Source organism: Chinchilla lanigera, unplaced genomic scaffold, assembly GCF_000276665.1.
Source record: "Chinchilla lanigera isolate Chin_1 unplaced genomic scaffold, ChiLan1.0 scaffold00018, whole genome shotgun sequence".
Taxonomy (NCBI): domain Eukaryota; kingdom Metazoa; phylum Chordata; class Mammalia; order Rodentia; family Chinchillidae; genus Chinchilla; species Chinchilla lanigera.
The window spans coordinates 27,684,392-27,706,900 of record NW_004955419.1 but is presented as its reverse complement, the minus strand read 5'-3'; the positions used below and the strand labels follow the sequence as shown (position 1 = coordinate 27,706,900).

Genomic DNA, 22,509 nt, shown 5'->3' with positions numbered 1-22,509 from the left:
TACTGAGAGATGAAGTCATTTGGTTCCACAGCAAATGACAGAGTGGGGATGGGAATCCGGAGTCAGCCTCCAAAACCTGTGCTCCTGGCCACATCAGTGGTATTACGAATGACAGCTGGCAGAGGAGTTCATGAGTCTAGGGTTCTCTGAATGGTGGCCCCTCGAAAATGTCCCCATCCTAATTCCTGGAATCTGTCAACATGATCTGACAAAATCTGTGACGAAGTTAAAGAGCTGGAGAGAGGCATGTACGCTGTATTATTCCAGGTAGATCTGAAACCACAGGTGGCGTGCTTTGACCCGGTGATAATAGAAATTAAAAACCAGGTCAAGAAGTGTAGAACATAGGCAACGATTTTAGTTGAGACAGAAGAGAAAATGGGGAAGAGACCTCAGCTTGGACACAAGAAGACCTGAAGGGAACATAGCACTGATGGAGATGATCAGGCTGGCCCATCAACACAGGAAAGAGAAGCTTTTGTGGGGTTGCTGTGGTGACTGGGGTCTTGATCATCATCAGTTCTGGTTCCAAGAGGTGGTTTCAAAGAAATCCTTGTTGCATGAGGGGGCAATGAGATGACTGCTTCCCCTGGGGGTGCAGGGGTGCTTCAGCTCCTGTCAGGGAGTAATTGCTCCCACTTCATGGTGAGAGATCTCATGAAGGGGTGATCTATCTACAGCAGCTCTTCTAGAATCTAAGATGACTACAGGTTTAGGACAATGACTGTGGAATTCTAGGCAATGCTTCAGTGGGTCTGGAACAGGATCTCATAAAAACTGGTAGTTGAATATTCCTGTAAATCTTGAGAACACCTTGGTTACTCTTATTTGTTGTCCTGAGTCTTGAAGGGAGATAAATAGGTTAGGTAAATTTAGAGAAAAGAACCAGTTTTTAGACAGCTATGTCTTAGGTAAGTAACATGCCTACATACAGAAATGAGCAGAAATAGGCCCAAAGTCTAAGGTAATAATGGAGACAGAGCTGTGTGTAGTAGTGCACACCTGTAATCCTAGCACTTGGGAGACTGAGACAGGAGGATTGCTGCAAGTTCAAAGTCAGACTGGGCTACAAAGTGAGTTCAAGGCCAGCCTGAACTGCATACTGAAACCCTGCTTTAAAAAAAAGAAAAAAATCTCAACTCCCCCAAATCAAAACAAAATGTCGGGCATGGTGGTACATGCCTGTAATTCCAGCATTAGGAAACTGAGGCAGGAGGCTGAGGCTGAGGTTGAGGCAAGAAGACTGCCATGAGCTCAAGGCCAGCCTTGGCTACATAGTGAGCTAAAGCCAACCTGAACTACAATAGCAAGACCCTGTCTCAAAAAAAATTAAAATAAATATAGAGGGAACAGATACAAAATGAAGGCAGTGATGTCAAGATTTATTACACTTTAGCAACCCGTTGGGCATCTGCAGGCCTGTTAATTACTTTGTCATTGTTGGGACAAAATACCTGACACCCATAAGTTAAAGGAGGGAAGGTTTACTGTACCTTACAAGTTGTAGAGATTTCAGTCCATAGTTGGCTCTCTCCAAGGCAGGGTGGCCTGGCAAAGGAGAAACAGTCCCTGGCAGGACAGGCAGAAAAGCAGCAAGCAGCCAGCCTCCCTTTCCTTTTATTCCACTCAGGTTACAACCTATTGGTTGGTGCCACCCACACCCAGGGTGAGCCTTCCCGTTATCCATATCCAGAACTTTGCTAAACCGATCAGTAGACTAATTTAGTTATCACACTCCCTTAATCCATATACACACACCCTAAATCCAGCCACCTCTGAAAATCTCTATTAACGTCACCTATGAGTGTATGAGGCTTTAGTGGAACATCTAGATACAAGCCATAACAAGGCCCAAGGGGAAAGTCAGTGTTTTTAAGCAAAACCAGCTTTTAAATCCCTATTTCAGGCCCTACACACAATCACATGAATCTTTTACAAAAACAGCAGGGGAAGTTTTGATGCAGAAGAGAAAATAACAAACAGATGAGAAGGGGATGTGAAGACAGAGGCAGAGATTGCAGTGATGTAGGCACAAGCAAAGGAATGCTGGCAGTCACCAAGATATGGAAGAAGCAAGAAATGGATTCTGCCCTGAGGCTTCCAGCGGAAGTGCTAGTGCCTCAGTTTGGGATTTGTAGCCTCCAGGACCATGAGAATAAATTTCTGTAGTTGTAAGCTACTACATAGTCCACAAGAAATGAATACCGAATGTAAGGGGTATCCCACATCTTCATCAGGAATGCTCTTGATGACCTCAGTGGACTGTCTCGGGCCCATTCACACAGTTCTTTTCCTTGGATCAGCTTTGCAAATAGTATATTCTAAGAATGCAGAGACATTAAAGTCAGGTAGAAAGCAGAGGAAGAAAATGATATAATAACCACCTCTATTGTTATCATTGAGCTTACGTTTTACTCTGAGCTTCCTGACAGCTGAGGCAAAAAGACAGTAAGGGTGGATTACATAATTTTCATTTTCTTGCTGAAAGGAAGCTAATGATGTTTTTCAAGAGACACTCATCTTTCTTCCATGTTATGTTCTGAGAATAGCTGAGCAAGTATGTCTCACACAATGGACCCTGGACAGGGCAAGAGAGAAAGTGCTCAACAATAACTTAGAGGAGATAGATCTAGGGCTGCCCTCATGTGGAGGTTCCGTGTGTCATGTCTGGATAAAAGTGACAGCCCAGCAGAGAAACACGGTGCTCAAGAATAAGCCCTCACATAGACTGGTGCTCAAGAATAAGCCCTCACATGGACACAGCATGCAGTGCTCACACCCGTCATCCTACAAGTGTTCAAAGAGCTTCTGGGAGCCGTGTGGGGCAAATAGGTAAAGAAGTGGAGATGGCTCAAGATTTTACAGCTGTGGGAACGGAGGCTTAGAGCAGCAAAGAGACTGTCTCAGGGTCACACACTGATGAGTGGGAGGGCTGGGGCTCCACGAGGCTTTAAGAACAGGTCTCCCTGGCTTGCTGACCCATGTTAATCCACACACCTCCTATTACTCTCAAAGGATTTCATACACATCTGCCTTACCTCTCCAGGCCCTGGGCTGTTGTGGGAAGGGCCCTCTCTTACACTTTTTGGAAGCCTGGGCTACCTGCCCAGGACTGGTGATGAAAGGTGTCCTGCCACACGTCATGCCCGCCTGGTGAGAGACCATATGCCACACCCTAGCCCTTTAGGTCAGGTTCCAAGCCAGTGAAGAATGGTCACCTAAAGGACTGCAGCTGGGAGTGTGGCTTGGGCTCAGATCCAGCACTGCGCAATAAAATCCAGGAAATGTAGGCAATGGCCAACCAGCCGAGGGCGTGGCCAGGGTGCTGTCCGCCCCGCAGTGCTGACCGGTCTCCCCTTGCTGGGAAAAGATGACCTACAGGGAATCGGGCTGGTCTTCCCATCTCTCTCACCCTTCCTGGCCAGAGGTTAAAGGGGTAAAGAACTGCCTCCTAGGAGGGATGGAAGGAGAAAGGACTGACTGCTTCTGTCCTCACTTCTCCCCACACTATGCCCAGGGCAGGGGGCTCTTATCCCCTAATTCCTCCTTTTCCTCTTCTCTCACAGCCCTGTCAACCTCTCTTCCACTCCTCCAGAGTCACTTGCTTCCTGTCTCTATATATTCTTACTCTGCTCTCTGTTACTTCCTACTTCCCTCCTTCCTCTTTAGCCACTAGCTGTACAACTACTCTCGAGTTTCTTAACCTGAGTGAAAGCTCTAACCTCATAGCAACTATAAAGCTCAGTGGTTGGTATCGAGAAGATGCTCAGTCCAAGTGCATTCTGTGCACCCCTTCTTGTCTCCCCAGATGGAAAGGAGGACAGGCAGGAACATGACATTAGCTCCCTTCGTCTCCACAAGGACAGTCCACTGTGCTGGTTGCCCACCAACCAGTGGAAAAACCTAGGAGTTTATCAGCCTCCTCTTCCCACACCCCAGGAGATGGCCCCTGGCCCAGAGCACCCAGGTGCACCCATCAGGTAACAAATAATTGGTGAAGCTCTCTAACGGATGGATCATGATTCACCATGCATCTGCTACATGCCATGCATGGATGACCATTTTCACATATGGTCATCATGAGAGCCTATGAACCAGTACTATTATTATATGCCCATTTAAAGTGCAAGCAAAAAGGTTCAGAGAGATGGAAGTTCACACAGATATAAATCGGTGAAGACAGGTTAGTCTGATCCTAATCCCATGTTCTTTGAATTAACTTTTTACCTGGGGAAACATAAAGAGGAACCTGAATTGTGTAACGAACCCTCAAGCACCTATCACCCAGTTTTATCAACCAACATCTGGCCAACTTGTCTCACTCCTACCTACACGCATTTCATGCTTTCCTCATTTTGAATCAGAACTCAGACATCATATAGTTTGTCCATAAGTATTTCAGTATGTCCCTTTAGAAATGTTTTGGGTATTTGTTTGATTGTGTGTTTGTTTGTTTAACTTTGGAGATGGAAATACTGTGAATGGAATTGTTTCCTGATTTCCTTCTCAGAAAGTTCATTATTAGTGAATAGGAAATCTGGTTTTTGTTTGTTCTGTATCTGTTTGTTGAATTTGTTTAACACCATCAAAAAGTCCTTTGGTAGAGTTTTCAGGGTCTTCTCAGTATAGAATCAGATCTCTGCTGCCTCTTTTTAATAAAGATAATGATACCTCTTTTACTGCAAAGCCCTTCCACACATATTTTCCCATTTAATGCTTATCTGCTCTTGAAGGTACACAGGGCAGGATATTTTCTGGAAAACTGAAGCTCAGAGAGGTGAGTGGACTCATCCTAGGTTACCCAGTAGTATAAGTTAAAGGCAGAGTTAAGTCCTGGCTCTGCCCCTCCACCCCAAGTTCCACGCTTGCTTCTCTCCTCCCTGGGCCTCCTGACAGCAGGTACCAGTTGCCAAGCTCAGAGGCTCCAGGGGGCCTGGAGGAACAGGCTGACAGACCCCCTCCAATGGTAGCCGACTGCACAGTGTTCATTACCAGCTGGAGAGCTACAGCCAAGCCCCTTTCTCTCGGTAACAACAGAACCAATGCCCTGGCACAGGCTTGTTTGCACGCAGTAGCTCCCCCAAAGCCTCGACAGCGGCCGGGGCTCACCGCCAGCCTCCTGAGCTGCACGCTCTAAGCATTCTGCACTATGGCAGATTGAATGCTGAGGCATGAAGTGCAAGCACAAAAGCCGGATCACTCAGTCAGCCCTATTCTAATTCTGCTTTTCACCTAAGTGCAGGAGGAGGGCAAAGGTCTCCCTGGTTTTCTCCTGGGAACCTCCTTGCCTAGCCAGCCCTGCACATGCAGGGAATGCCAAGGATTCCATTCTAAATCCCCTGGCTTTTATGGCTTTTATGGCTAATTCTTCCATTAGTGTGCAGGCTACAGAGGGTACCCCTCTGCTTGGTGTTCAGGACTGGCAATCTTCTCAGCGCCACCAACATAATCTATCATAGGTACCAAAGAGACCTAACTTCAGGGGAGACAAAAAACCTTTGTACCAGCTAATTCCCAAATTCCCTTGTTAGAGCTTTGCTTCTTTAGCTTTACACTATGTTCTCTGTTTAAATGCAACCACTGTTGCCACCAACACTGTCCATTAAGTTTTCTTCCACACCCTACATTCAGTATCCTAATAATACCTCTTATTACTTATTTGCCCATATACACTGTGGTAGTTCATTTCTCCATGACTTTATTCATGCTGTTTCCTCTGCCTGAAAAACCCATTTCTTCCTTCTTCCTCCACTATCTCCTAAGTGTGTCTCAGGACTCAGCGGAGACCTCATCTCCTCCAGGGAAACTTTCCGAAAGCCCCCTTCCCCTCTGTAGCCCCTCATCCCCCATAGCAGGAAAGGGCTCTTTCAGGGGCTTAGCTCAGTGTGTATAACCAGCAGACTAAAGCCTCTCGAGGGCGAAGATCTTGTGGCATTCATCTGAGTCTTCCCCAGGACTATGCGAAGGACCTTGCCCATAGCAGGGTCTCAACTTAATGTCCTTTTGAAACACTTTGTCTCCCCAAACCCTCACTGCAGCCCTACGGGTTAGCCCACTGAACAATATGGTTCCTCCTATTTTATAGATGTGGGGACAGACGTGGAGAAGAAAGGAACACCCCCAGACCCACAGTGCCAAGTGGGGAGTTACACTCTTACTTGTGTCTCTTGCCTCCCAGCCTTGGAAGCTGCTCCCACTGTCACCCTCGAGGCTGGCCCTGGATGCCCAGTTGGAGGTGACAAGGTAGAGCAGAAAGCAGCCTGTCTGAGCGCTTTCCATCCAGCAGTCAAGTTCAGAGACCCTTAGCACAGTCCTGGTTGCCCCTGGGGCAAAGCCTAAATCCCATATCCTGGCACCAGGGCCATCCCAGCCTCCCCCAAGCCCACTTCTCTAGCCTCTTCCTTCAGTCCCTCCTTACGTGCTTCTGCTGAGCCACACCTACCCGCTGCCCCTTCTTGGGCTCATCTGAGTATTCAGAACTTGTACTTGGTGCTGAAACTCTGTTCCCATCATGTCCCAAGACTCCAAGATTAGAGCAACTAGAAAAGGTTGGGCAGATGTCCACAGGAGTCTTCCAATGTCTGGGTAACAAAGTAACGAAGTGCTCAGAACAGCAGATGGATCCCTACTATGTTCATGGAATAGTACACTCTTGAGAAGTGCTGACAGCCATTCCTCCACAAAACAACACCACAGGCAGCATGTGGTGTGTATCAAGGCGCTATGCAGAGCATCTTACACACGGAGCAGAACTTCATCCCCACGGTAACATCCAAAGGCAAGTTCCATTTTTTCCTCTGAACTGTAGTGAAGAGATCTGCAGCTCAGTTAATGAACTTGGCTCGATATATACCTAGAAAGTAACAGAACCAGGATTCAACCGCAGCCTGTGCTTTTTGCCAATCTGCGAGTCTATCTTCACTACATTTTCCACCAAAGAAATTCAAAATGCATTAGCATAGTAAACATCCTGAGAGTTCCTGAATAAATTTAATTGTTTTAATGTTAGTTGAGGCTGAAGCAACTCCTTCCATACCATTATCTTTTTTTCCCCTGGTCCTACTTCTGTCCCACAGAATGCGGATGTTTCACTGAGCACAGTTTATGAAATGCTGACCTGGAAAACACCAACTCCTCTCGTCCTAGCAACCTGTGAGCACAGGATGGAGATGAAGGAAGCCTACAGACCTCTGTACACAGCTCCTTGCATGTACATGCGAGCTTCCAAGGCCAGCATAGTGGCCGGCACTCTCCACAGGTTACACAGCCAAGGGAGGGAGGAAGCAGATGTCTGACTTACTCCCTGGGTGAAGAAAGGCCCTGACCTCAGGCAGGCTGGTGGGGTTGGCATTTAGTACCGCCCCGAGATAGAATTCACACACCTTCCTGTAGAGGTCGCACAGGCTTCGGGAGATGGAAACAGGCAGGAGGGCTGTTTTCCTGAAAAAAAGTCAGAAGACGCAAGGACCAGAGTCAGACTTTACCCCGGATCACATGAAAGCTTACCGCTCCAACACAAAGGCCCAGAAAGGGGAAGGACTTGCCGAAGGCCAAAGAGCAAGTTCAAAGCACAGGTGGAATTAGAACCCAGCCTCCAGCCTTGAGCTGCAAGGCCTGGCTGGCTTCTTTACAGTGGCTGATCTGTGTGTTGGTCTCTTTAGCCTGGCCGAAGACCCTGTAGACAGCATGGAGGGTACTCACCTCGAGCGTGACTTCCCCAGTTCTGACAGTTAGGGCCAACTAAACGTCTAAGTGAGTGAGTAAATAAAATATTTGATTTTTAACTGAAACCCCTATTTCTCCTCTTGATCATTTACTGTACAGGGTCAGGATTAACTTTTAGCTGATCCTAAAAATTACTTATCTTTAAAGAGTAAGCATTTGCTACCAAAGGACTGCGATAGTACTTACATTGTGCTTAATACATATGTGTGCATACACACACACACACACATACACACACAGGTGTGCCAACCCTTTGTGTAAATGACATAGCAGTAAATATAACAGATGCTGTCTCTGCTGTCTCTGCTGTCCCTGCCTTCATAAAGCTTATATTCTCGCAAGACAGATTGTCATTAAACAATTCATTCCACAATTAATTGGGCAATTAAAATAACAGTAATTGCTACATAGGAGAGGTAGAAAGAGCTGTCCCGTGATTACCTTAAGCAGAGCAGAAAGTGCCAGGTAAGGTGCCAGATGCTTTGAGAGCTGACATTGGAACCAATTTTGCCATAGCCACATCCAGCAATTATTTAAAAGAAAAAGAGCAGCGAGAAAGGCATTCTTGTTCATCTGAGGGAAATGAAAAGATCTCTTATTAACACATATTCCTGGAAAATAAAACCACCCTAGAGCGACTAAAGATATTCAAGAGTTAACTCAAGGAGAACAGCTTCCGAGCACTTCCAGTCTGCTGGAGCTCTGTGCATTGCATAGGAGTTATCATCTCCATTTAAAGAAGAGAAACAAAGGGTCAGAGAGGCTCACCAGTTCTTCAAAGGTCAGCCACAGCTCCCAAGGTGGACCAGGATCCATGCCTGGCTAACGTGACAGCGGTGCTTGGGTCTCTCCCTGCAACACATCGTAACTTCTAACCTGAAAACTCATCATTTAGGAATTGAAACTTCAGACTCTGACATTACCAAAGTTCTTGTCAATGCCATCTTCCCTCCATGGGGCCCTGGAGAAAAAAAACACTGCATTTTCCAGGAACCAAGAGGATCAAAATGAGAAGTTCACATAAGATACAAAACATGCTTCTTGGGGGAATGGTTAATTACTAGAATGATTGCATTCCTTTCTCCTGAGCTACAGCGTTCTTGAACAAAAAGCTTTAATATTTCATTTATGCAAATGGAGAAACTATTCTCTACCTCTCAAACAAGATGCCAAAGTGAAGTCTCTTCTCTGCCTTTCTAGGACTTAAGCAAACATTTTCCTTCTCTAAGGCAATTCCACCTCCAGGTGTAGCCAAGTGTCACCAAGAGTTTCTGACCCCAATTTCAGGAGCAAAATCATTTCTTACTAATCCAGTTTGTGCACAGTTTAAAAGGGATACCAGAGCTTCGTTTTCCATTTGAAGAGAAAATGGTTCATCTTTTCTGGGTTCTTCCTCTATCCTGGAGACTACTGGTCAACCACATGTGCCTGAGCCCAGAAATGCCTTTTCTCATCAACAGCCATCTCTTCGGAACACTTTCCAACATCCATAATGAGCCCATCTCTGGAATACAGAAGTGTTCCTTGGCTGAAGCATTTCTTGGCCAAGGTGTCTTCCTGGAAGCCTGCTCTTGGAAGCCTGCAGCTCCCACTACCCAATGTTGGTCCTACCACAGTGGTCTGGGAACCTGACGGTCCACTGTGCTGCTGCTTCCCAAGCGGGCATTCGGCCTTGTTGAGTGGGAGCAGGGAGAGGGCACCAGGACAGGCGTGTACGGACAGCCCTCCTCCTAAGGAGCCTGCCTTTCAGGTTTCCCAAGAGCCCTATGCCCGTGGATTCTATAATGAGGAAGGATTTGTTTGTTGAAGGATCTTTTCAACTTTATTGCTTAACTCAGAGGTGAGAAGGAGGTAGGGGCAAGATGAGAATTATTCTCTGTTGGCTTCTTGAACCATCCAAATTTAAGCTTTGTCTGAAGCTGCCCTGAAACAGTAGCCAGGAGAGTTTTAAGGATGGGGACCCAGGAGTTCTTTCCCCTCTCTAGACTTCAGTTTTCCATCTGTTCAATAAGAAGATAGAGTATTAGATCTGTGCCTCAGTTTCCACATCTGTGTGATGGGGGCTTTATCTGACTTTACCCTCTCAATTACAGAAAGACCGGTGTAGAGTAAGGTGACATCATCTAGATCTGAGAACTCAAGGCCCCATTCTGATGGTGGATGTGTCAGAACTATAAAGCAGGGGCAAATTCTCAGGGCCTTTCAGATTTCCTCAGTCTTGGTTACCAACCCGTTAGTGCAACAAATACAATTTATTTTAATTTTTTATTTTGAAAACCTTTTTAATTTGGCAAGGAATTGCAGAAGTTAGAAGAGAGTTCCTCTGTATCCTTCACCCTCTTTCCCCTGATGCTAGCATCTTATCTAACCATAGCATAATGATCAAAACCAAGAAATTACCATTGTTATAATATGATTCTGTAAAATACAGGCTTAATTTTGGATTTCAGGTTTTTGGATTAAGAATGTTAATCCTGATAATATCTATGCAGATATTCAAAAATCAAAAGAGCTCTTCCACAATTAATGTATTCATTATGTATCATAAACATGTTCTCATAAAAATTTTTAAAATTTTTAAACTCTAAAATTTGAAACAATTATGGTCTCAAGCATTTTAGACAAGAGATACTCAGCCTGTATATGCATACAAATGTGGTATACATGTAATGTTAGCTTGTGCACACACACCCATATTTATTTCTGTATCTATCTGTATACATACTAAAATAAGTATAAATTCAAATAGTCCCTCCAACTCCATCGAGCCACACTGGGTTCATTTGAGTCTTTTTTCTGTGCTCATTCTGACTTCTTTTTTCTCTGATAATGAGAAACTTGGCTCCCATTATCCACAATTCATTTACTGATTTGTTCAACCCTCAGATGCATGCAAAATAGCATCAGTATGTTAACCTGTACCCTCCTGAGAAACACATTTACCAACTAGAGTGCGGTGTTTATACAGTTCTCTTTTGTCTGTCACCAAACATTTTCAGTATCTAAAAGAAAGCCTAGATACAAACCCCAGCCCTGCCACTCCTTGGCTGTTGGCATAAGGCACTCGCTTAGCCTCTTCTTTGTCAGTTTACTTATTTATAAAATGAGAGTAATGAACTCGGTCTTGCCTGCTTCATAGCCCTGGTGAGAGGAGATATAAAAGTGTTCAGAGGAGTCTTCTAGCACTCCCTCCAAATCAAATATCATCACATCTCAGTCCCTGAGCTCTGAGTTTGCACCATGCAAAGGGCAGCCCTGACCCCTGAGTCTTGTCCTGCTCTACGGCACATACAAGGACACAAGTGTCCACTCGGTTCTGCATCCAACTCAGTGAGTTTGAGCCAGCTAAGCTGGGAGGGCATCTGGTCTTTGCCTAAATAAACACAGACATAAGAGGCGGTGGCTCCTGGAGGCTCTTGCTACCTGCCAGGGCATTTCAGGCCACCAGTCCAGCCACCTGGAGTCAAAGCACATCAGCGGCCTTTGTCCTCAGGCCTTGGGGTGGGGGTGGGAGGAGATCCCCAGCTCGCTGAGATGGGGAGCTTTGGTCTCACTCTGAGTTTCAACTGATAGGGACCCTTCCCTTCTTTGGGCCTCAGTTTCCCTATCTGTAAAATAACTGAGTTAAATTAAATCAGCATTCATACACCGGTAGCTGGATCCTGCAGGCACATGTGTGTTCCATTTGGCCACAAAGCATTTTTGCTGTATTTAAAAAGAAGAAAGAATAGGATTCCCACATACCTCTTCTTATTCTCACCCAGTTTCCATTAGTAGTATCTTGTGTTATTGTGGCACTTTTTTTTTTACAGTTGATGGGCCAATATTTGAACATTATTATTAACTAAAACCCATAATTTATTTATATTAAGGTTAATTCTTTTTAAGTACTGGGATGCAACCCAAGCCCTGGAGCATGCTAGGCTCGCACTCTACTCTGAGCTACATCCCAGCCCCTAGGGTTCATGTTTTGTGTTGCAGAGATCTGTAGGTAGTGAGAGACACACAGTGTCATGCATTTTCTGTTACAGTAACATATAGAAGTTCATCTTAAAATCCCTTGTGTTCCATCAGTTCTATCTCCTGCCTTCTTCCCAAGCCTCTGACAACCGCAGATCATTTTACTATTTTTGCCTTTTCCAGACTATCATATATTCTGGAATCAGTCAGCATGAAGTCTTTAGATGGGCTTCTTTCACTTTGCAATACACATTTAAATTCCATCTATATCTTCTTGTGGCTTGACAGTTTATTTCTTTTTATTGTTGTACAATATTTCATTGTATGAATGTCCAACAGTTTATCTATTCACCATTAAGATTTTTTTTAAAGATAGGATTTCACTGTATTGCTCAGGCTGTCCTTGAACTCACTGTGTAGCCCAGGGTGACCTCAAACTCATGATTCTCCTTAACCTCCCAAGTGCTGGGATTATGGGCATGCACCGCCATACCCAGACACCATTGAGATTTTAAGCTGGAATAATTTGCCAGCATTGAAGCAGGGCAAGCATTACACTGAAAGGTTTTTGACTTCAGAAAAAGTGGAAGATTGGGTGGCACTGAGTCTGACTTCCCAATCGGCGACAGCGGCGGGACTTGAACAGCAGCAGCCCTCTTTGGATGGCTCACGGGGACTTTGTTCACTGCAGAGCCCTCCTGGCCTCCTTGTGTGAACACTTAGGTTTTGATAAGCGTGTAGACCATCTTTTCATCTTGTTAACAGAGTGCAACCGGGCAAACCTGCTGATGGTTTCCATCTGCGCCACTTCCTAGACCCCAGTTCTGTCTCTGTCCTTTTCTGTCCTGTTCCGTGTCCTGAGAGATTGATCTGCATCTCCCAGGCTCCCTTGTTGGCTGGCTTCCCGGTGATGCTGTAGAAGGCACTGGTAAGTGACTGGGATGGAGGTACAAGGGGAAAAGGACCACTGTGTCACTTTACTCCCTCCCTGCTTGGACACCTGCCTCTGACAGTAGCTTTAGCTCTCCAAGCCCATGGCTCCGGCTGGGCCTCTGTCCCCCACCGTCCCAGTCCTTGCTGAACAGTGGTCATCTATGCCTCCCTTTGCTGGCCCCCACTGTGGCCAGCTCTGGGCTTCTCACCATCTCTTGTTTATTCCCTATCCCTGTTACTCCTCTGTGAGTAGCCCTTTCATTAAAGTCTCTTTGCTTGAGCCACCCTGGTGGAGTCTGTTTCCCATTGAGGCTGAATCAGCAGGTTGCTTATTTTTACCATACCTAAGCTTTCTTGTCTAAAAGCAAAAATCATTTTAGTGCCCATTTCTATGGGGATGATAGGAATTAAATGAGAAAACATCTGTGTGATCCCTTGTTCAGTGCCTGGCATATTTAAGAGTTCAGTGAATGTTCATTATTATCATTATCATCATCCTCATCAGTATTGTTAGAATTTATAACCCTGTAGCTGCATGATCTCCATAGGTTCTTAAGCATAAACAGAATATGAATAAGTGATTCACTACACAAAAATTGTTGTCAATAAATCTCCAGAGATCATCTTAATCTTTTGATCTTAAAGTACAGTTGAGGCTTGGGTAATGTGAATCATTAGTTATCTTTCACTATTTATAAGCAAGAGGGTTGTGCCTTTCAAGGAGAGCTTTGATACCCACACTTTCCTCATATGATGTCAACCACGTGGGACTTTCATCCTCTTTTGTAAATAACAACAAATATTGATGGAGCACTTTCTCTGTGCCAAATAATCTGAGTCTTTATACACGGACTTGTGTAACACTACACATTTCTGCCTCCACATATGAGAAAAATGAGAGGTTCAGAGAGACAAAGTGTCTTGTCCGTGGTCATGTGATCAACATATTTTTAAATAGGGACTAAGCCTATGTTTTCTGGGGCCAAGACTAGTGCGTTTTCCACTACACATCCTGTCACTGTCAGGGCAAGAACTCTGTCTCAGAATACCCACTGAAGTTTCCTCTCCACATAAACCTTCCCACGTCTAAAAGGAAGCATCTCAGCCTTAAAGTTCACTAGTTAAATTAGCAATGATCTTGAGCAATGTCAAGTGATATTACTGAGAGCCGATTGTCCCTTTCCTTGCTAAGTTCCGGCAAACAACTTCCACTCCTTCACTTCCTGATGCCAACCTGGCCCACAGAGCCTACACCCAGTTTGATCTCCCCTGGTGCATCTCCTTGCAAGAGGAGAAAGACCAAGTCAACTTGAGGAACTCAGTGAGGAGGAGGCAGAAAACGAGGTTCAGACAGAATATCAAGTCTTTCTATTTGGATGTAAATAAAAGAAAGTGGGTAGTAAACCAGTCAATGAATCCTCAAAAATCAGAGCCAGGGTTACTGTAGGCTGGAAATCCAACCCTTGCTTCCCCTCTCTGGGCCTCAGTTTCCTCCTCTGTAGAATGGGCTGCTGCTGCCTGCCTCTCAGGAGTTATCTTTACATTGGAGGAGATCACATTTACATGGTACCAAGCACACTGCAGACCCTTGGTGATGCCTGCTTCTCTGCCCTTCTGCCTTGCCACGTATTCTCCCAACACACTGTTTGACTTCTCTCAGGCCTCTGGAAACTTTATCCAGCCTGAGGCTCCCTGGGTGATGTTAGAAATATTATCTAAGAGCCATGATAGTTGGGATTTGTAGAAAACAAAAGGCTCAGAGAACTAATGTTCCAACTCCTTGGACATACATCTGAGTGTCTCAGCATTCAATGCAGTGTTGTAAACACATGATGCTAAGAAATATAAGTTGACTTAGTGATTTACAATGTAGATGGCTGAGTTTTGAATCTTGGTCAGGTGTTCACACTCTTAGCAGGGACTCTTATGGTCACTGTGACATCTATGATATTACCAGAACCCCCAACAGCCTGGGAGGGGATTAGGAAAGTATAGGTTCTCTCTATTATATGGATTTGAAAACAGTCTCTGTGAGGTTAGGTTACTTGTTAAGGGTCACAGAGGTCTCCTGATCAGAATCAGGGGTCTTTGCATCTGAATAGGATGTTGATCTTTGGCAAGAAAGAGAGCATCCCTGAGCTTGCCTCCCAGTAATGTTTCCCTCAGCCTCAGAGTGAACTGTCCCAACGAGGAGACAAACTTTAGTCAGAGGAAGCACAGTGGGAACTGAACTGGGACAAACGCTTGGGTTCTCCAACTCTTTCCATTGGGTTAATCGCATCCTGCCATGTGTCTTAGACTGAAAAGAAGCAGACGCAGGGCAGGGAGCACTTGGGGCTAATAAAATGAGAGAAATGCTTCAGGTCTTCAAAACCCTGGTAAATCAAGCTCCCTGAGTGATAATGAGGAGTACCCAGCCCCACGTTCTGCCTGCCCAAGGGGTATATCATAGAGTCTGGGCCTGGCTACCCAGCTGCTGCCCAGGGGGCTCAGAGAAGGCATTTAAGGCCCAGAGCCACTGGGCGGGGCCGAGCTTGTATCTCAGGTGCCTGGACACACACAGTGCTCTCTCTAGCACTGCTTCTGACCCAGCTGTTACAGGTCAGTGGATGCTTAAACAGGGGTTAAGAAAAGAGGTAGCTGGGGCTGCCAAGAAGGGCCATGGCTCCAGGACATACTTGACTTCTCTCTCTATGGAGCCAGGGACACACTCTAGTGATGCCCACGGCTATTTTCTCATGGGGCACCCTGCCTCTCCAGAGCATATCTTCGACCGTGCCAAAAGGGGGTCTCACTCTAAATTGAGCATCCGGAGGGAGTTTATCAAACTGAGTGAGTTATAGGAAAGCTCATGTACTTTTTTACTTAGCAAACATTTACCAGCTACCTGCTTTCTGACAACCTCTGTCTTAAAGTCTGAGAATTCTGTATTGAATTGGGTATGAGGTTTGCCCTTTAGAATCTGCTAAGGTTCAGGTCGAAGCAGCTGAAATACAAGCCAGAGTTGCGCGGGGTCCTAAGGGAGACAGGAGAATTACGCTGCCTGGTCTTGCCTCAGTTCATCCTATAATGCTGGGTGGTGACCTTGGTTAATTTGCTCAATCTCTATACGCTCAGTTGCCACACACATCCTTCCTTCCTTAGGACCTACTCTAAAAATGAAATGAGAAGTGGCCTTGGAAGTCTTCTGTAGACAAGCTAAGCATGGACAGATGATGGATAGTGTTTCATGTCATCTTCTCGGGGGTGGTAGGGTCTGTACCTAGGACTGAACCTGGGGCCTTCCCACTGAGCTACGTCCCCAGCCCTTCTGTAGTTTTTATTTTGAGACAGGTTCTCAGTAGATCACTAAGCTGCCCAGCCTAGGTTTAAACTTGTGATCCTCCTGCCTCAGCCTCCTAAATTACTGGGATTAAAGGTGTGGGCCAGCACACCTGGTTTATTCATGTCATCATTAATAGAGATGCCATTTCCTCAACACCTTTCCAAGTGTCAGATCAGCATCATGCACAATTATTCCAGCAGGCCAGATACAGTTATATTATTATCTACATTTTAGAGATGAGAAATGGAGGTTCAGACAGGTACCGTGTCACACCAAGCTGTGATGCAGCTGATACTAGAGTCATTTGGATTTCAGAGCCAATCTTCCTTCTGAACTTTCTCCTTCCGCTTTCCTCTTCACTCTCTCAAACAGCAGTGCATTTCTGGGCCCATTCTGTCTACCGTGCAAAGCTAACACACACCAGGCCTGGAACCTTCCCTCAAGAGCTCAGAGCCTTGAGGGAGGCTGGCAAGGAGGAATTACCTGCAGGTGGAAGCTCTCTCCAGAGAGGATTGTTTGGGGATCAGAAGAAAGACACTGAGAACAAGGCCACAGGAAGTAGTAGTCCCAGGAAACGATAGGGAGGAGGATGTGTCTTGTGACACATGTCAAGGAGTTTGGCTTTGTCCTGAGGGTCCTTGAGAGTTGGGTCCATAGGGTCTCAGTTGCCCCCATTTCTTGTCTTCATAGCTCCTTGTCTGCCCTCTGGCTGGCTGACTCTGCAACCGAGGAGTGACTAGGGACTGGGTCCACAGCATGTGACAGCGCTGAGGCTAACACACAGCTGCCCAAGGGACACAGAGGAGCTGGGCAGAGGCCAGGGCAGAACCAGGAGCTGGGCAACACCAGAAACATCTCTCAGTAGCTCTGGGGACTTGAGGATAGTCAGAAATCATTCATTCGTTTATTCACGCTACAAATATTTATTGACAAGTTACCCTCAGAAAACTAAACAGACAAAATTCCCTGTCCTCCTGGAGGTCACTGTCAAATAGAGACAGAAAATAAGCATAGCAAGCAAATTATGCTTAAATTTAGCAGGCAACAAGTGCATGGAAAGATAAGGTGAGATGGGGATTTAGAGTGGGGCTTCCGAATGGGCTGCTTGGCCCATGATCCACAGGGGTTAGATGTGGGGGGAGCCCTGTGGATGATGGCCAGGATGTCCTTGAGCAAACCACTCTCTTAGGAAGGCAGAGAGAGGGATAGCCCCTGTAAGTAAGCAACACCTGTGTGGCAGGCACGTACCTACGTGGTGTCTATCCTCAACCACACTGCGAGGTAGGAGTTAATATCTCCACCTTCAGACAAGGAAAATGAAGTTCAGGGAGATCAAGTTACTACTCTAAAGTCACGCAGTTCTTAGTGATGGGAGTGAAATTTGAGCCCGGGCCATGCTGATGACTCCAACCCATGTTCTGGCAAGGTTTGTGGTCTAGGTGGCATTTGCCCTGGCTTCAAAGGCCAGGTAGACTTTGCAGCACAGTGGAAAGCTTGGGATGGGAAAAGGAACAAAGAGTATTTCAGACAAAAACAATGCAACACTGAGCAGGGAAGGGGAAGGGGACTGAAAAAAGAGTTGCCTTTGTTTCACTTAAAAAAAAAAAAAAAAAAAAAAAAAGAGTAAGTAGCTGGAGCTACGCCTGAGAAGTTCAATCAGGACCAGTTCTTTAAAAAGAACATGGAATGGCAGGCACAGGCAAGGGATATAGGAGCAGCCCCTTCCCCTTATATTCACAAAGCTTCCAAGCCTGGTAGTCCACATGGAAATGGCAAAGAAAAACCCAACGATATAAAAGATGTGTCATATTCAACTAAGTGATTTTAGCAGACTTTTGGAGGAAAAAAAAAAATCACAAAACCTGCCAGGCTTCGCTTGATGGTGTCTACAAAGGAGTTTTGGAAACGGCGTGTGGATCAAAATATAATGCTCCCCACTTAAGTAGCTTTATTTCTCAACAACTGTACTAAGTCCCTAAGCTCTCAGCATATAGGAGGAGGGAACAGGCATCGCTGCTCCTCGCAGAGGACAGACAACCCAGTCTGCATTGGGCGCCCACTCAGATCCCACAGGGAAAGTTGGGCTCCATCCCCTGGGGAGACTTTGGGAGGACCCACGTCAGCAGAAGGGCTGATGAAAGAATACATCTTCTTAGATCTTGTGCCAACTCCCATCAAGTCTCATCCTCACCTTGACATTGGGCCCCAAATGAGAAATATTCGGAGGCCTATTAAGATTTGAAGAATGGATCTCAGAGGGCCTCATTCCACTCCTCATTCCCTGTTGGGTTCCATTTGCTTTTCTCTAATCATCTACTGAATGTTGCAGCCTCCAACACAGGGCCTCAGCCCATGGGAGCCACTGAGAAAACCACCGCCCACCTAAGGGCACCCTCAGCCCCCTACAAGCCACCTGCAAGGCTCTATAGGTCTCTGGGCTTCTAATGAAGGTCAGATAAATGGGTAACCGCAGCCCTAAAACTGGATTCCAAATATGATTCTTCTAGGAGTTTAAAATGAAGTAACATAGCTCTCCACAGGGGATCTTCCCATGTCTCTTGTTTTGAAGACCACTTTCTTTTTCCTTCTCTGAGAAAGAAACTCTTTGTCCAACCTTCATCAGGCAAACCTCTGCTCATTAGGGAAGGCCTAGCTGGGATTCACAGGGCGGGGATGAATCTAAAGCTGGGCAGGCACAATGATGCTCTGGTCGTGTACTGTATTTCCTGCAGTGAGAGTCCAGAGTAACCGTGGAGAACCCAGCATGTCATGAGGTGGACTTGGAACCTGAGTGGGCAGTCCTCTCCATATAAATTAAATGCCTACTGATTCTTCCTGTGCACTTCCAAATGGTAATAAATATGGAACACACACACACACACACACACACACACACACACACACACACACACAATCTTACTGAGCTAAACAATAATCCTCAAAGCCAGTATATGCTCTAGACTACTAAAAGAAAAACATTTTTCTAAAGGCAGTAATCTGCATAGATTATCTCCTGCCCACATGGAGATTCAGCTTAATTATATCCCCCCCCTTTTTTGCTCAAGCCAGTTGGAATTGAGCTGCTATCACTTAAAACTGAAAAAGTTCTGACTAATACATTGACCTCCCTATGTTGATTAAGCAGCTTTCAGCTGTAAATAAAAGAAATGTATCACCACACAAAAGAGTTGAGAAGTAAGATGGTTTTCAGGTGGGTTGATGTAGAGGTTCATTTGTGTCTTTAGGGTTCCTATAGGTTCCCCACCCCTCCTGGAAACATGATGGTTCCAACAATTCCTGACGTCACATCCATATAGAATCACCATCCTGATGATGACCTCAGGGAGCAGAGGGACCATGTCTCACCATGTCTCTTTCTCATGGCTAGAGCAAGTTGACCTTCTCCAAAGTTCCAAGCAGCATCTCTTATGTTTCCTTGCCCAACCTTGGATCTCATGCCTTTCCTCAACCAATGAGTGGGGCAAAAACAATGGAAGCCAAAAGGAATTTCCCCAGACCAACCAGGCTTTCCATTAAACCTGAAGATGAGGTCAAAGTCCCCCAGAGGTAGATAGCTGTGGCTGTGTGCCTATGATGGGGCTGCTTCAGTCATATTAGGTTTCAGTTAGAAGGGCCCTGGGCAGGCACCAACAATATGCATAGCACAGGACAGTCGGTGGCTCCCTGTGGCTGAAACATTCCTGGCTGAAACATTCCTGACACATGAGCCACATCAAATTCTTAGGCAGGAAGTTTTCTCCCAGGAGTCTCTGCCGAAGGATAGCAATCAGCAAAAGCCCCACCCACACCCTTGTCCAGAAGTGGCCTCTGGATATTGATGGCCACACTGAAGAACGTCCTCCTAACTCAGGTGGGGGTTATACCAGAGCCAGGCAGGGCTGGAGGCAAGAGCTCCAGGTAGGAAGTCAGGCTGCTGTCAGCTAAGTACCCAGAAAACCAGGGGACAGACCAGCTTTGCAATGTGGGGATGAGTCATGAGTGTTTTTGGTGAGAAGGCTTTGGACAGAAAGGTGTGCTCTCAGAGGGCAAACTCTTCCAGATTCTCTAAGGGAGGACATCAGGCCAAGCCATTCTGAGAGACAAAGTAGGGATGCAGGACTTCATGAGGAAGAGGTGGGAGAAGTGGGTCCCGAAGCTGTCCTCTTCATGTGTCCTTTCTGATGCCGGGCAGGCTGGACAGATGGGACCCTCACCAGAGCTGCCCCAATGGTCTCCCCGCTGTTGGCTCACCAGATTTCCTTGGCATTTGGACAGGTAGTCCAGGGTCTGATTCCTGCTGCCCTTCTCCCTTGTTATGATTTGTGTCTGGATGTCCCCCCAAAGTCTCATGCTGTCATAGGTGGGGCTTTTTCAGAGGTGGCCAAATCTAAAGTGCATGACTGATTCATGGTACAATGCTAGGATTAAGTCTGCTAGGATTAAGGGTGGGAAATTACTAAATCAGCCCACTGATTGGTTTGGCATCTCCCTAATCCCAGTAGTCTGGATAAAATATAAGGGACAGGAAGAGGCTTGTCTTGCCTCTTGCTTGCTTTGCCACCTTCTGCCTGCCATGGATTGTTTCTCCTCTGCAATGCCTATCTGCCATGCCACCCTGCCATGGAGGCAGCCTATTATGGATTGAAACCTCTATATACTGAGCTAAATAAACCTCTCCTCATTTAACTTTGGGTATCTGGTGTTTTGTTTCAGCAACAGGAGGAAAATAACTAAGACAACCCTCCTCCATTCCACTTTCACTCTCTGCACAGTCTATGGTCTTTTATACCTTCAAGCCTTTGGCTATGCTATTCCTTCATCGAAAAGGCTGTTCCTGCCCACGACTCCCCAGAACATCACAGTGCAGCCTCTGGAGCACTAGCTGAGCAGGTAGCTTCCTCCATTCACTCCCACACAGCCACAGAGCCATGGGTTCTCATTCCCATCCACATGCTGGTCTGTCTTGCTGTGAGGCTTTCAAAAGTTATGACTGTATTCATTCATCATGGTAACCTCTGCAGTGCCCAGCACTGGGTAATGTCGCACAGCTGCTTAGGAAGCGTGGATAGGAGAGGCGGGAAGAAGGGAGATTCCTCCTGACTTCTCTAGGGCTCAGTTGGCCCATCTGGTAGCCAACAGCCACACATGGCTATGTAAATTTAAGCTTTAATTAAAATTCAGTTCCTTAGTCACACTGACTACATTTCAAGGGCTCAGTAGGCACTTGTGACTAGAGCATGCTGATTGGATGATATAAGAATACAATTTTTCCATCACTGTAGACTCATTTTGTTGCTGCAGCTCTCAGGGGTCCAAACCCTCTGCTGCCAGCTCCCTTCCTCTCCATCCAGCACTCAGCACAAGCACGACATAACCCCCCTGCTCTGTCCCTTTCCTCCACCCATCCTTCTCCAGCCCACCTTGCCTCATCCCACAGGGCCAGTGGAATACTCCCTGGTGGCTTCAATGCTCACAAAGCCTTGCCCTGGGTATCTCTGGATCTCTGATGCTTCAGTACAGTTCTGCAAAGCAAAGGTCTTATAACTGTCACTTTACAGGCAAGGAAACCAGGGCCCAGAAAAGTGAAGACACTTGCTCAAGGCCCACAGTTGGCAAGCGTCAGACTCCGGACTCCAGGCTCCTTCTTTTCCTCCAGTGCCCTGTCAACTCTTCCTAAGGAATCCTCTGGTCTAAGGTGCTATTTGATACAGTCATTTCTTTGACAGCATCCAGGCCCCAAGGAAGATAGAGAAGTTCAGAGGTACACAGAATCTGGCTGGGTATACAGAATTTAAGAGCAAAAGATGGGTTTAAATGGCAGCCACTTGCTGACTGCTTGACCTTGGGCCACACAAGGCTAAGCCTCCTGTGCCCCAGCTCCTCCTGTGTCAACTGGAGCTAGTAGTCTGGTGCACAAGCTGGGGGTCGTGGTGGGAAGTGAGCAGCACTCGGCCCTCTGTAGAGCACCTGTTGAGGCCCCTGTGCTTTGTAGTCTCACCCTCCATGAGAAGTCCGGCCAGGCCCAGCAGATTCCTGCACCCCCAACAGGCCTCCAGCAAGTACCCAAAGCCTGATGTGCTAACAGAGGAGGGGGCTGAGGAATGAGGTGGTACACAGACTGCTCCTGGGGAGAACTGGGCATCACCTGTACTCCCCAACAGAAAGGAGAGGGGGATGGACAGGAAGTAAAGGCAGGTGGGAAAGTCAGGAGGCCAGGGCACTTCTAAAGGAAACGTTATTTTGGCGTTGGGTGGACAGGTTAGTTTCCTCTGAGCCACCACATGCCACTCTGCCATGTGGACCAATAACACCTCCCTGCCTCGCTGGGTAACAATGAAGTGAGGTGCTACGCATGGAAGCCCCAGCCAGGCGGAGTCTGCAGAGCCCCTCAGAAAATGTGTGTTCCTGAATAGAGAGCTTTGCGGGCAAGGGAGCCCAGAAAAACAGCACAAAAGGGCCTGGGGATACAGGTCATTGATAGAGTACTTACCTAGCATGCATGAGACCCTGGGTTTGATCCCCAGCAACACACACACACACACACACACACACACACACACACACAC

General features: G+C 46.4%; 1 long non-coding RNA gene across 9 annotated transcripts in view; it reads right to left on the bottom strand.

Annotated features, from left to right (window-relative positions):
- Positions 1 to 1,598: 1,598 nt before the first annotated feature.
- The window catches only part of LOC102021975, a 69,437-nt gene continuing 48,526 nt past the window's right edge, over positions 1,599 to 22,509 (bottom strand). For all 9 annotated transcript variants that reach the window (XR_001233618.1, XR_001233617.1, XR_001233612.1 and 6 more), the window contains 4 exons: positions 8,494 to 8,686; positions 8,167 to 8,298; positions 7,383 to 7,440; positions 1,599 to 6,853 (listed from right to left, as the gene is read on the bottom strand). This is a non-coding gene — a long non-coding RNA (uncharacterized LOC102021975). The remainder of the gene's footprint in view (positions 6,854 to 7,382; positions 7,441 to 8,166; positions 8,299 to 8,493; positions 8,687 to 22,509) is intronic.